The 13,711-nt window shown below is 37.3% G+C and overlaps 1 long non-coding RNA gene across 1 annotated transcript in view; it reads right to left on the bottom strand.

Moving 5' to 3' along the window:
- LOC148116577 (uncharacterized) overlaps window positions 1–3,661 on the bottom strand; it is a 62,996-nt gene extending 59,335 nt beyond the window's left edge. Inside the window, exon 1 of the long non-coding RNA XR_015731119.1 lies at window positions 3,391–3,661. This is a non-coding gene — a long non-coding RNA (uncharacterized LOC148116577). The remainder of the gene's footprint in view (window positions 1–3,390) is intronic.
- Window positions 3,662–13,711: the final 10,050 nt, after the last annotated feature.

Below are 13,711 nucleotides of genomic sequence, written 5' to 3'. Positions count from 1 at the left end.
AATCTGGTCCAAACTGGGAGGATTTCAACCCTGATAGTGGGCGAACATATCCAACCAACCTTTGTCCTCCTATTTTCACCACAACCAGCCTGTGAGGTAACTTGGGCTGAGAGAGAGTAACCAACCATAGATTATACAGAATGCTTTCATAGCTAAGGAGGGACTAGGACTCATGGTATGCCATCTCTATCATAGTGTCTACCCTATGGAACAACATCTCCTTGAAATCTGAATATCTCTGTCCCCATTGACCTTCTGGAAAGCCTTGAAACCCTGGTTTTTCTTGCAACCATTGGCACCAAGTTCTTAACCGAGGGGGGGGGAGAGAGAGAGAATTAAATGTATTATTATTGCTTTATCCATTTATTTTGAGCTGCTGGGAAGCAATAAGTGAGAGAAGCAACTATACAAATGCATACAAACATAAAATCTGGAAATAGTTTACCACTATTCATTCCTTCTACTCTTGTTCAAAAGACTCAGAGGGCTTTATTCACCTTGATTGATTGATTGATTGATTGATTGATTGATTGAATTGCATTCAAATTATTCACAGCAAACCCACTGCAATGATACTCTGCAGTACTCAAGAATGATTTTCCTTGGATCTTGCGCCTCTGAAGAATGTCCAGTCCAAATTTCTAAGAACTGCAAGCCAAGTCACTATTTTGCTATAATTGCTGGCTTCCATCATAATGTAAGTGTGCGGAAAATGGAGAACAGAGTTTGGATTTCTGTTTTAGACATTAGCTTATTTCCATTTTGGCCTATTACTCCCAACTTTGAAGGACCATTTATAATCTATTTGGAAGCGATCACTGCCAGCAAAATGGGCATTTTTAGAGCCTTCTCCCTCTTGCTCAAATACACTGGGACATCAACTGACTACTTGTCCCCTTAAAGGGTGAACACAGGGCATGAACATCAGGCTGGTGTAAGTATGGCACCAAATCTACCTTTTGCCAATAACTGCAGTTACATCACCAGTGTCAAAGCTTATATAAGTCTTTATTCTGTCTCTTGTGTAACTCTGAGAGAAGATATAGAAACATCCTACAGTTGGTATGATATGTCCTTGTGAAATTGGCATACGTAGCCTATCATACAGCTTTTTATTCACTGTTCATTTGACAGAGGTATTTGAAATTTTCCTATTTCCCCAATACTCACAAGATCAGCAGGTGTCCAGATCAAAGCTAGATCCATTTATTGTTCACAAGATAAAACCATTCTATGACAAACAAGTCACTATGCTTTATATGGCAGTGTGTAAAAACAATCCAATAGGAATGGATTGTTGTCAAGATCAGATAAGGACCATGCCTGTACTTTACCTACACACATTATTGTTGTTTAATTATATTTACTGTATTGTTATTCTGTTTTTTCATCCTGTATTTTTTATTTCATAATGTTCACAATATTATTAATATTAATCAGGTGTTTTATAGATAGACCTTATCATTATATGATATCATTGTATTAGTTATACTAGCTTTTAGAGGTCTTTCACATTTTATATCTGAAATGATTTAATGTAATTAAGCACATTTATTACATAAACAACTTAAATAACAAATGTAATACTTTCCCCCCTTGATTTTGTCACTTTGAAATATATCCTTTGGCAAGATGTAAAGGAGGTCTCTGGTGGCTGCATCCAAAGCTTTTGGAGGTCACCTACTTTGGGAGACATTAGGTGGTGCAGCTGTGCTATAAAACACTACCATAGTTGGAAAACAGAATGCTGTAGCTCCCAAACCTTGTGGTTCCATGTCATTCCAGATGATTACCAAGAGTTTTTCTGAAATTCTACTGTCATCAAACTTCATTGCCCAAGGAGAACTCTGGTCACGCATCTTAGAACCATAATGGAAGATATTCAAATCAACAGTAAGGCAAACATATCACAAAATAGACTCAGAAAGAAAGCACGCTTTAAGATCTACTGAAGTGGAATGAGACTAATGATGTGCCTGGGATGTAGAATATTTCTTAAAACAAATGGAACATATTATTAGGAATAGGCAGAAACTGTGGTTTCAAATGAAAGAGTAGATTAGTAGGATAATGCTTTTAGACCTAAACTTTGCATATCCCACAGAACTGTCCATGTTTCTATTGGCATCTGTTAATTGAATATAAAATATTTCCTAGAGGGCAAGGAAATCATCTTATTTGATTTATGTGGATCCTGTTTACTCTTTAACTCTGAACTCAGCAGGTTAAGCATTAGGAAGACAGAAAAGTTACTATATTTCTATTTCCAGCTGGTGGCATACAAAAGACAGGAAGTTATCTCATTAATGGGGCACCAGCTTTATGCAAATTATACTTAGCAGAAAGGCTTCCCTTCATAGTCCCCCCCCCAAAAAAAATTACCTAATAAAGTCAGAATAAAAGGCCATATTCAAGAGCCTTTGTTGTATTTTTAGCACAAGACTCTTTCTGTTGCTGCAAATATGACCAAATGTGCCTTGTTCCAAAAGGGTGTTTATGAAATAAGGCCACTCAAAAGCTTTTATTTCTTAACAGCCTTCAGTTACTTTTGTGCCACAAAAAATTAACATAATTAGTCACAGAGAATAGATGACATAAGCAGCATGCCGGGCACAAAAGGGGGAGCCTATATCTATGGAAGGTATTTGGGAGAGATCAAAAATTTTTCAAAGTACCCAAAACTAGAAGGTCTTTTTTATTTATGCACAAGCCTTAAGATACTTCTCTCTCTCTCTCTCTCTCTCTTTTTTTTTTTAAGTCCGTGAAATTCACATAATGAGATGCAGCAGACAGATGACATTAGCGATGAGGCATTAGAAAGAGGTCAGTTTCTTCTGAAAGATAGGCACTGTTCCTCCTTGTCATTAATTTGCAGCTTCAAAGCAGTGAGCATATGATAGTCTGGCATGTTAAGCAAGTTGCAGTTATCTTTAAATAACCATTTTTTCCAGTTATTAGAAGCTAAAGTTTTAAAACTTCTGACTGAAAGCAAAATTAAAGCACGCAGCAGTGCAAAATAGACTGCAGAGAGATTAAAAGAGAGAGAGAGAGAGGGAGAGGAAATTAAATGTATTCTATAAATGAAGTTAGCTGTTCCCTACGGAGGGGGGAAAGGGGGGGGAAACTGCCTTAACTTTGACAGTGTAGAAATGTAGAGACCTCAAAAGACTGAAAGTCTAGTGTGTAAAATGAAAAAAAAAAGATATTTGGTATTTTTGTACTCATTCTCTTCTTATTATTAACATATTCTACAATATTGCCTTAGAGCTACCTTTCTCAACCTTTTTACACTGGAGCAAGCCTCAAAATAATATTCAAGTCTTTCAAGAACCCCTTCTTAAATATTATTGCTCACAATATAGGAAACATTAAAAAAATAGGTTTACTTACTGTATGTTTCAGTCATGACCTCTTGGTGGAGCCTCATTGGAGGTTGAGTCTGTCTTAGAGAATGGGTATGAGTGACTGGAAAGGTAAAGGCAAACATAAGTTAATATTTCATGTTGATGTTTTCATTAGATCTTCTTGAGGACAGAGAAAGCACCTTTGCTGCTTTCAAAAATAATTTTGGGTTCCAACAGAAGCTCTACAGGAGTCATCTCAAAATATAACTGACTGACTTTATGCATATGCCTTTAGCTACTGGAAAGGAAATTTGGGCTGAACAATGAAAAAAATAAATAGAAATCTTACAAACTATAAATTGGGAACAATCACTCAGATTGTCTGGAAGGCATCCTTGATTGAGTATGGATTCAGTAGATTAAGTAGTGCCTGCCAACTCTTAGATTCTGTTAAGGGGGCATAGTAAACATAGTAGCACCAAAAGACCAAAGGAATAAACTTTGATCTTTGTGAAAGGTCCAATTTGCCCCTACTTAATTTTTTTTTCAAGTTTATTATAAATATGCTTTCATAGTTAGCTGTTTGGTTCATGTTTAATGACAAAATGAGCAATAGATCAGATTTGCAAAAGCACTGCTTTTTAATTAGTTATTTACAGTTGCCCTTTATTGCCCAAATTTTGAATTATTCTTCAAAGGAGAAGAAATATAGATAAATAGGGCAGCGGTTTTAAAAGAGTTTTATTTATAAGTCATTTTGCTCTGGCCAATATTATATGAACCGTATGGTTCTTCTGTTACAAAATAAGCCATTGTCTTGAAAAGTATGCTTGAATTGATATAAAATATAAAGAAAGTGATTGGCTTTTTTTGGTTAGATATTAATGCAGAATTTTGCAAAATTTACAGTAGGCACTGATGTAAAATCAAAATAATTATATTATCCCAATGGGAGAGTTATTAAGCAAAATAAGAAATAATACAAGTTAATAAACTAATGACAATATGCTAATTATTAAAAAATCTCCTGAAGAGTTCTGTCTTAACTAACTTGTGAAGAGCAGCAACAGATGGTACATTCTTACTTATAAGGGAAGTCTGTTCCATAGAACAAAAGCTAGAACAGAAAAAAAATATCTCCAAGTCCTTTCAATTTGCAGAAATAGAGCACAACCAAGAATATTTCCTGGGAGAAACGTGATCATGCAGGATTACAGAGTTGGAAGGGACCTTGTAAGTCATCTAGTCCAACCCCTCACCCAAGCAGGAGACCCCATGCCATTTCTGACAAATGGCAGTCCAATCTCTTCTTGAAAGCCTCCAGTGATGAAGCTCCCACAACCTCCGAAGGCAAGCTGTTCTATTGGTTGTTCTCACTGTCAAAAATTTATGCTTATTTCTAGGTTGAATCTCTCCTTGATCAGTTTCCATTCATTATTCCTTGTCTGGCCTTCAGGTGCCTTGGAAAATAGCTTGATCCCTTCCTCTCTGTGGCAGCTCCTCAAATATTGGAATACTGCTATCATGTCTCCCCTGGTCCTTCTCTTCAGGAAGAGGTGATCATGCAAGAACATGGGTACAAAATCATATTCCCATGAAGTGTACAAGCAAAGCAAGATAGAAAATTTAACCTTGACAAACATAGATTGAACAAACTGGGGATGTTCAGTCTCAACTGGTTTTTTACTGTCCCAAGATACAGAATGTGGAACTAGGGCCTTGAGTTGTAAGAAAGCTAGAATGAAGATTAAGAAGAATTTCCTTAAGAACTATTGGATAGTGGGATCAATTAGCTAATGAAGCAAGAGATTTTCTTTCACTGGATGTGTACCAATTGTAGAGGAAAAACTCACTGGAATTTGAATAATTACATTTTGGAATACTTTATTACTGCACTTAGTAGGAAGTTGGATTTCATAGCTTAAATAATCCCTTCTAACCCTATGATTCTATGCAGATAATTCTCCCGAATTGTACTTTTGGTTCATTGCTGAATTGTGGTTCAGTGTATTATTTTCCTAGGACGAAGTTTCCCCAACTGTAACTTACAGAAAGGGGAGATTTTTATTTATTTATTTTGCCTTTTCCAATCCATAATGTCTTTGAAAAATGTGCTCAGGGGAAAAGGAGATGGTGAAGGATTGTAGGAAAAAGATGAGCTAAATGAAAATCACTTCCAGAGATACTGGCTGAGTCAATGAACAGAGTGCTCCCATTTGCAGAATGGTAACGGTACATAATTGTAGTTCATTGTCTGTTGCATCCCCAACCACAGCCAAAGACTTTACATTGTTTTTGTGAATTAGTATCATCTAAGTGCACATGATTCATGTGCATAGATTGGAATGAGTACTTTAATGTGGAAACCTGGATTCTCTCTCTTGTACACTATAACAGAAATATTTTACACTAAATGGTTCAGTTTTAAATCCACAGTATTAGCAAACAAATAGACAAATAATATTACTGACTTTCTGTTTTGTCTGTTCTTGGTTTTTAATGCCTTGACCGGTTGTGAACACTTTAGAACCACAATTCAGTTTTCCACTTTCAGATTTCCAGTGTGAACTATCCTTCAGATAAGAAATATCACATCATTGAGATAAGAAATATCACATCATTTTAGAATCCCAGATTAAAGCACCTTAAAAATTAGTTGCACTGAATTTTATAGGTTCCCTTTCAACTAAACATTTCCTTTACTAATAGTTGGGTGAATCAATATTTTTGTTCCAATTTTTCATTTCTCCAACCTTTTTCCAATTTTTCATTGTTCTCCAACCAATATCTTTGGGGATATTCCTTTTCCTTTCCACATCAGTCTGTACATTTTTTTTTTTGAGTACAAATGAAAATAAGTATACAAATGCACACAGTTTTGTACATACTTTCTTTTAATATGCACAGTATAGAGCCAGCCTGGTTTTCTGGTTAAAGTATCAGTCTAAAAACCAAGAGACTGTGAATCCTAGTCCCACTTTAGGCATGAAAACTGGGTGATTTGGGGGCAAGTCACTCTCTTTCAGCCCAACCCATTTCACAGAGTTGTTGTTATGGTGAAAAATGCCTTTAACTATTTAACTATGGTGAAAATGCCTTTAACTATTTATAAAATAAGAAAAGTCAGGTAAAAAATAAACATGAATATGCATTTTTCTGAACATATCCACTAATATAGTCTGGTTTATGAATATTGCCTATTCATATACCAATACTTTATGTTACTTTATCTCATAGTGGTTAAGGCACCAGGCTAGAAAATGGAACACTGTGATTTCTAGTCCTGCCTTAGTCGGTGGGGTGATTTTGGGCCAGTCATTCTGTCTCAGCCCAATTCACCTCACTGATGGTTGTGGGGAAAATAGGAAGAGGAAGGTGTTTTGGATATGTTCGCCATCTTGAGTTGTTTGTAAAAATCACAAATGCAGGATACAAATAAATAAATCAAAAATAAAATATATAGGTTTTTGATTGGCATTTACTGACTTGCAAACTGTTCTGCAAAATTTGGATAAGTGAACATTATGTCATGAAGCCATACCTGTTTTGCCTATAACTCAGGAAGTAGAAAATTGGGAAGTTTGCATTAAAAAGCCAACAGAACAGATTTCTCCCTTCTTCTATATTATCTGTAATGTATATGACTCGAATGAGCAGAAATTATGAATGACTTCTGCTTGTTAAGGTCTAGTTCAATTTAATTACAACATTCATCCAAAAGCAATATATAACTGAGTAGATCCAGACAGATCTGATGCAGCACATCCATATAGATGTTAAATATGTATGCATGAAGCACAGTAAAATACATACCCAGACTTGTTCACTGTGCCTAAACTTTTGCTTTAATCACAAAGCTTTATACGTTATTTTAAACACATTTTTAACACATGTTAATAATATTCATGCCATCGCTTTGAGAAATCTGTGAGATGTGGTTAATGAAGAGAAACTGCAGTATAAATTGCATGTAAAATATGCAATCCACACCCGCATAAAAGGCCATGGCATTTTTTATTAAATGTCTTTTGGCTGGTTGAGATTTATTCTCTATAATTTATAAAAAGCATCATCAGGAAACTCCTTTTAAAGCAACTTTGTGTACACAAGGCAATTTTCTTGGTTTAATGAGATCCTTTTGTTTTGGTTTTTTTTTTAAAAAAGTTGCAAGTCTATCTCATATTGTGAAAAGTACATTCTAATGAAAAGGCACTCACAAATTTTCTTTTTCTCTGCCTCTTTCTCTTTTTCTTCTGAAATGTGCACATAGAAAAACACTTTATGATCACATTCTAGTACCTGTTTCAGTATTAATTCTTCCCTTAAATATAGGTGACAGATTCAAACCCAGAATTTATGACTGAGGCCAATTTGCAGTTACAGGAACATAGCAGCCAAATTCTGCACTGTCCTAATGCCAGGCTGATTTATTGGTTAATATATTGACTTGACTTTTTTTTTTCTGACTTATGAAAGTTTCCCAGTATTTATCTTACATAATTTTTGAAAGAAATAGTAATATCTGATGTCAGCTTGCAAACCATCAATAAGGGAAGTTATGTGAAATATCACTATGCTTTGTTTTGTGGACAACAAAGAAAAAAATATATAGGAATTATAATTATTGCAGGCTAGTATTTATTGATTTCAGAATATTCAACCTTAACCCCTGTTCCAGAATAAAAAAAAAATATGCAAATCGTAATCAAGAACATGTGAACCAAGTTAATCCGAACAAATCAGCAAGACCTGTGACACCCTTATTTGATAGAAATTGAGGACACCTTTCAGTTTGTGCAGACTGTATAGTTTGAAATCTGTGGTGTGAAAAACTTAACCATGGATTAAAAAGGCACACATGCTAACAATTTGCTTTCCCACAAATGCAAACCTGCTTCAGAATAAAAAAAGGCCACAGAGGAGAAGAAAAGGAAGAAGCTAAGTAAGGATATTTTAAAATTTCACAACATCCCAAGGAGGCTCTGAGGTGATGGAAACTGTTTCTCATTTTTGAATGGGTGGACACATTTTGTAGGAATTGGGTATGTCTAATGAAAAGGAAGACCAGGAGTGACATAATAGCAGTGTTCCAATATTTGGGGGGCTGCCACAAAGAAGAGGGGGTCAACCTCTTTCTTGACCGCCTCTGCTTTCCCCAGAAAACAGGACAAGAAGCAATGGATGAAAACTAATCAAGAAGAAAAGCAACCTAGAACTTAGGAGAAATTTCCTGACAGTGAGAACAATTAACCAGTGGAACGGTTTGCCTCTAGAAGTTGTGGGTATTCCATCATTGAAGGCTGTTAAGAAAAGATTGCACAGCCATTTGTCCAGAATGGTATAGGGCAGTGATGGCTAACCTTTTTGCCATCGAGTGCCAAAAGCGGGGGGAGCACGGGGGGGGGGTCACGCACGCATGTGCCCACACCCATAATTCTATGTGCCCCACCCCCCGTGCATGTGCGTGACCCCCCCATGGTCCCTCTGCTTTTGGTATGTGATGGCACAGTGGGCCAGGTAGGGCCCATTTTTGTCCTCCCCAGGCTCCAGAGGCTTTCTAGGAGCCTGGGGAAGGCGAAAATGGCCTTCCCCACCCCCTGGAGGCCCTCCGGAGGCCAGAAATGGCCTGTTTCCCGACTTCCGGTGGGCCCAGAAGGCCCGAAAATCAGCTGGCCAGCACATGCATATGCGCTGGGAGCTGAGCTAGGGCAACACTCGCGTGCCCACAGATATAGCTCCGCTTGCCACAGGTGGCACGCGTGCCATAGGTTCGCCATCACGGGTATAGGGTTTCCTCCCTGTGGACTAGAAGACCGCCAAGGTCCCTTCCAACTCTGTTATTCTGTCCTGTTCTGACACTCTGCCATTCGTTGTGTGGTTTGATACTAAGAAGAAAAGAAAACTGCTGACGTTTTAAATATCATTTAGATTTTGCTCCGTGGCTCTAGGGAATATCTATGCTTACAAACGCTTACAGATGACAATAATATAGGAGTTTTCAATGGAGTCAGATAATCAACTGTATGGGTAAAGGAAAATTTGACTTGCATAACATAAAATGGGTAGAAGCAGTTAATATTTTGTTTATGAAGATTCTGCAAAACTACAATCAATAGATTTCTATATTGCTAGCTTCGATTCATCTTGTTCACATCCTGTTCACATATACACATTATAAAGATGCCTGCTGTATCATCTATACTCTCACAACATTTAAAATTATGATTTTTGGTGTAATTTATATATACTGCTCAAAAAAATAAAGGGAACACAAGCAGAAGACATCCGAGATCTGATGAATGAAATAGCCTTATTAAATACTTTGTTCTTTACATACAGTAGTTTATACACTGCTCAAACAACTAAAGGGAACACAAAACTACTGTATGTAACGAAGAAAATATTTAATAAGGCTATTTCATTCATTCAGATCTCGGATGTCTTCTGCTTGTGTTCCCTTTATTTTTTTGAGCAGTGTATTATACCTACCCAAGGAGATGGGTATCCATATGAGTATCACTATTATAAAGAGCAAAACCACTGTCTCCCATTCTTTCATTTTCTTAGTTAAAGAAAATATTAAAGTTAAAGCTACAAGCTTGTCTTGATTGCATAGAGTAGAACATTTTTGAAAATACCTCTGCAGACTTGGATGAACTCACAGATAATGTAACATCATATGTCAGTTTTTGTGAAGACCTATGTGTGCCAACCAGAAACCTGTGAATATACAGTAACAACAAGCTTTGTTCACAGCTAAACTGAAGCAGCTACATTGTGCCAAAGAGGAAGCTTACAGGAAAGGAGATAGAATGCTGTACAATCAGGCCAGAAATGTATTAACAAGGGAGATCAGAGCAGCAAAAAGAAGCTACTCTGAAAAGCTGAAGAATCAGCTCTCAACAAATAAACCAGAAATGTGTGGAAAAATATCACTGGTTACTACAAACCTCCTTTCCATGCTGAAGGGAATTGACAACTGGCAGATGACCTGAATGTGTTTTACTGTAGGTTTGAGAGGAAACCACTATCAACTATCACCATCTCTGTTTTAATAAACCAACAACAGCAAGCCTTCTACAACTGATCCCATCCTTTTGGTGCCTCACCACTAGTAATCACAGAAAATGAGGTGCAAGGCCTATTTCACAGACAAAAGCCTGAAAAAGCATTAGGTCCAGACAAGGTAACTCCTTCTTAGTTGAAATCTTGTGCTGAACAACTGGCCCTCATCTTCACCCGCATCTTTAATAAATCACTAGAGGTCTGGTACTAAATAACACTCAAAACCATAGAAATGGTGATAAACTTTAGGAGAAACCCTCCCATACTACCACCTCCTACAAAACTAAACAACACAGTATCCATAGTAGAGACCTTCAAATTTCTAGATTCTACCATATTTCAAGACCTAAAACGGACACCTAACATCAAAAATGTCATCAAAAAAGCACAACAAAGAATGTTCTTTCTGCACCAACTCAGAAAGCTCGAACTGCCCAAGGAGCTGCTGATACAGTTCTACAGAGGAATTATTGAGTCTGTCATCTGCATCTCTGCAACCAGTCATCTGTCTGGTTTGGTTCTGCAACCCAACACGACAGACACAGACTTCAGAGGATAATTAGAACTGCAGAAAAAACAATTATTACCAACCTACCTTCCATTGAGGATCTGTATACTGCACAAGTCAAAAAGAGGGCTGTGAAAATATTTACAGACCCCTCATATCCCGGACATAAACTGTTTCAACTCTTACCCTCAAAATGATGCTACAGAGCACTGCATACCAGAACAACTAGATACAAGAACAGTTTTTTCCCAAACACTATCACTCTGCTAAACAAATAATTCCCTCAATACTGTCAAACTATTTACTAAGTCTGCACTACTATTAATCTTGTCATCGTTCCTATCACCCATCTCCTCCCACTTATGACTGTATGACTGTAACCTTGTTTCTGGTATCCTTACAATTTATATTGACTGTCTCCTAATATGATTTGATTACTTATTTGTACCCTCTGACTATCATTAAGTATTGTACCTTATGATTCTTAACGAATGTATCTTTTCTTTTATGTACACTGAGAGCTTATGCACCAAGACAAATTCTTGTGTGTCCAATCACACTTGACCAATAAAGAATTCTATTCTATTCTATTCTATTCTATTCTATTCTATTCTATTCTATTCTATTCTATTCTACTCTACTCTACTCTACTCTACTCTACTCTACTCTACTCTACTCTACTCTACTCTATTTTATTATGTTCCTTCTTGATTCAAACGTTCTACTATCATTTCAGTGCCGAAGAAACCCTCCATCAAGGAGCTGAATAATTACAGACTGGTTGCTCTGACATCCATAGTTATGAAAACCTTTGAAAGGTTAGTGCTGGCCCACCTGAAAACCATCATGGATCCACTGTTAGACCCCTTGCAATTTGCCTACTGAGCAAATAGATTAGCAGATGATGCTGTTAAAATGACTCTGCACTACATTCTACAACATCTTGATCTCCAAGGACCTATGCAAGGGTCCTTTTGGTAGACTTCAGCTCAGCAATCAATACCACCATTCAAGATAGTGTTCTAACTAAACTGATTCAGCTAGCCATGCCTGATCACACTTGTAAGTAGATCGATCATAAGCTTTCTAACAGACAGGAAGCAGCAGGTGAAGCTATGCAAAATCACATCAGGTACCTGTACAATTAGCACATGGTTGTGTGTGTTCTCTCCACTTCTCTTCTTTCTAAATATCAATGACTGCATCTCAAAGGATCCCTCTGTTAAAGTACTGAAGTTTTCAGATGATACAAGAGTGATTGGTCTCATTTGAGAAAACAACGGATCTGCGTGCCGACAGGAAGTTGAACAACTAGCCTTGTTGTGTGACTGGAACAATCTTTAACTGAACATACTCAAAACTATAGAAATGATAGATTTTAGGAGAAGCCTTCCTATTCTACCATCTCTTACAATACTAGGCAATACCATATCAACAGTGGGGAGATACAAGTTTCTAGGTTCTATAATATTTCAAGACTTAAAATGGACACCTAAAATAGCACAACAAAGAATGTTCTTCCTGTGCCAATTCAGAAAGCTCAGACTGCCCGCACTGGCTAAGTTTGGTGGTGGAGAAGGGGTGGAGGACAAAACAAGGCAGTGGAGAGGTGGAGGAAGAAGCCCAAATGGTATCCTTGGCCGCCCAGCATGCAGAGCTCTGATACTGGCGGAATGAGGCAATGGTGGCTAGAGTAGCTCATTCCCCATCACACCTGGCAGCAGCCAGTGGGGTGTCTCCTGCAGCCACTTGCATCCTACCACCAGTTGTCTGGAACCCTTGGGGAGTTTGCCTTGCCACCTGCTTTCCAGCTTCCACCCAGCTCCCCTCGCTTCCCCAAAGCATCTCTTCACTAACCTGTTTTCCCCCTCCATTCTCCACCACTGCATGCAGGGCAACAAAAGAAGACTGTGGAATTACTGGTAAAAAAAAGTTCAATCAGATCTTCCAACTTTGCGAGATCTTCCAACTTTGCGAGATCTTCTTCTTCTTCTTCTTCTTCTTCTTCTTCCTCTTCCTCTTCCTCTTCCTCTTCCTCTTCCTCTTCCTCTTCCTCTTCTTCTTCTTCTTCTTCTTCTTCTTCTTCTTCTTCTTCTTCTTCTTCTTGTGAGAAATTGGAAGGTCTGACTGATCTTTTTTTCTTTTTTTTAGTCCCACAAACTTCTTTTGTTGCCCTGCATGTGGTGATGGAGAATGAAGCTGGAAAGCAGGTTAGTGAAGGAATGTGATTGTTCTGAGGTTGTGTGGAGGTTAAGATTTGGCATTGTGATTACTCTGGGGTGGGGCTTAGGATCTGGCATCCACATTCTCTTCTATTATTTCCAGGGCTGCTTTAGTCTGACTATAATATTAAGTTTTTAAGGAATGATAGTTTGCTTTCTCAAATGAGATCTGGAATTAATGTAGCAGCTTTAACTAACATGCTGGATGATTATATAATAAACACAGCTTTATATTAATATATCTTTAGATGCTCCACAGGAGAAGGATCTAATATGAAAGAGACCAAGTTGTCTAAAAAGTTGGATATTAGACCCATATTCATTGTTGATTTTCATCCACAGAATAAGCTATAACTAATTTTTGTGGATAGAGGAATAAGATATATCATGGATATAGAATGATGCTTTGCTTGAACTAATCTCAAAGATTAATAAAAATTGACATTAAAATTAATAAGGAAATGCTAAAATTCTAAGGCAGCTGTTATCTCTAAAGAGATAAGTGGGAATTTTAGACTCATTTCCTTCCTTCATTTTACTAGTAAGCACCATTTTCTTTTTTCTTTTATCCT

This window comes from Pantherophis guttatus, chromosome 1 (genome assembly GCF_059756535.1).
Source record: "Pantherophis guttatus breed Tessera chromosome 1, ASM5975653v1, whole genome shotgun sequence".
Classification (NCBI taxonomy): Eukaryota; Metazoa; Chordata; class Lepidosauria; order Squamata; family Colubridae; genus Pantherophis; species Pantherophis guttatus.
The sequence above is the reverse complement of the archived record's forward strand: the minus strand, read 5'-3'. Positions and strand labels throughout refer to the sequence as shown.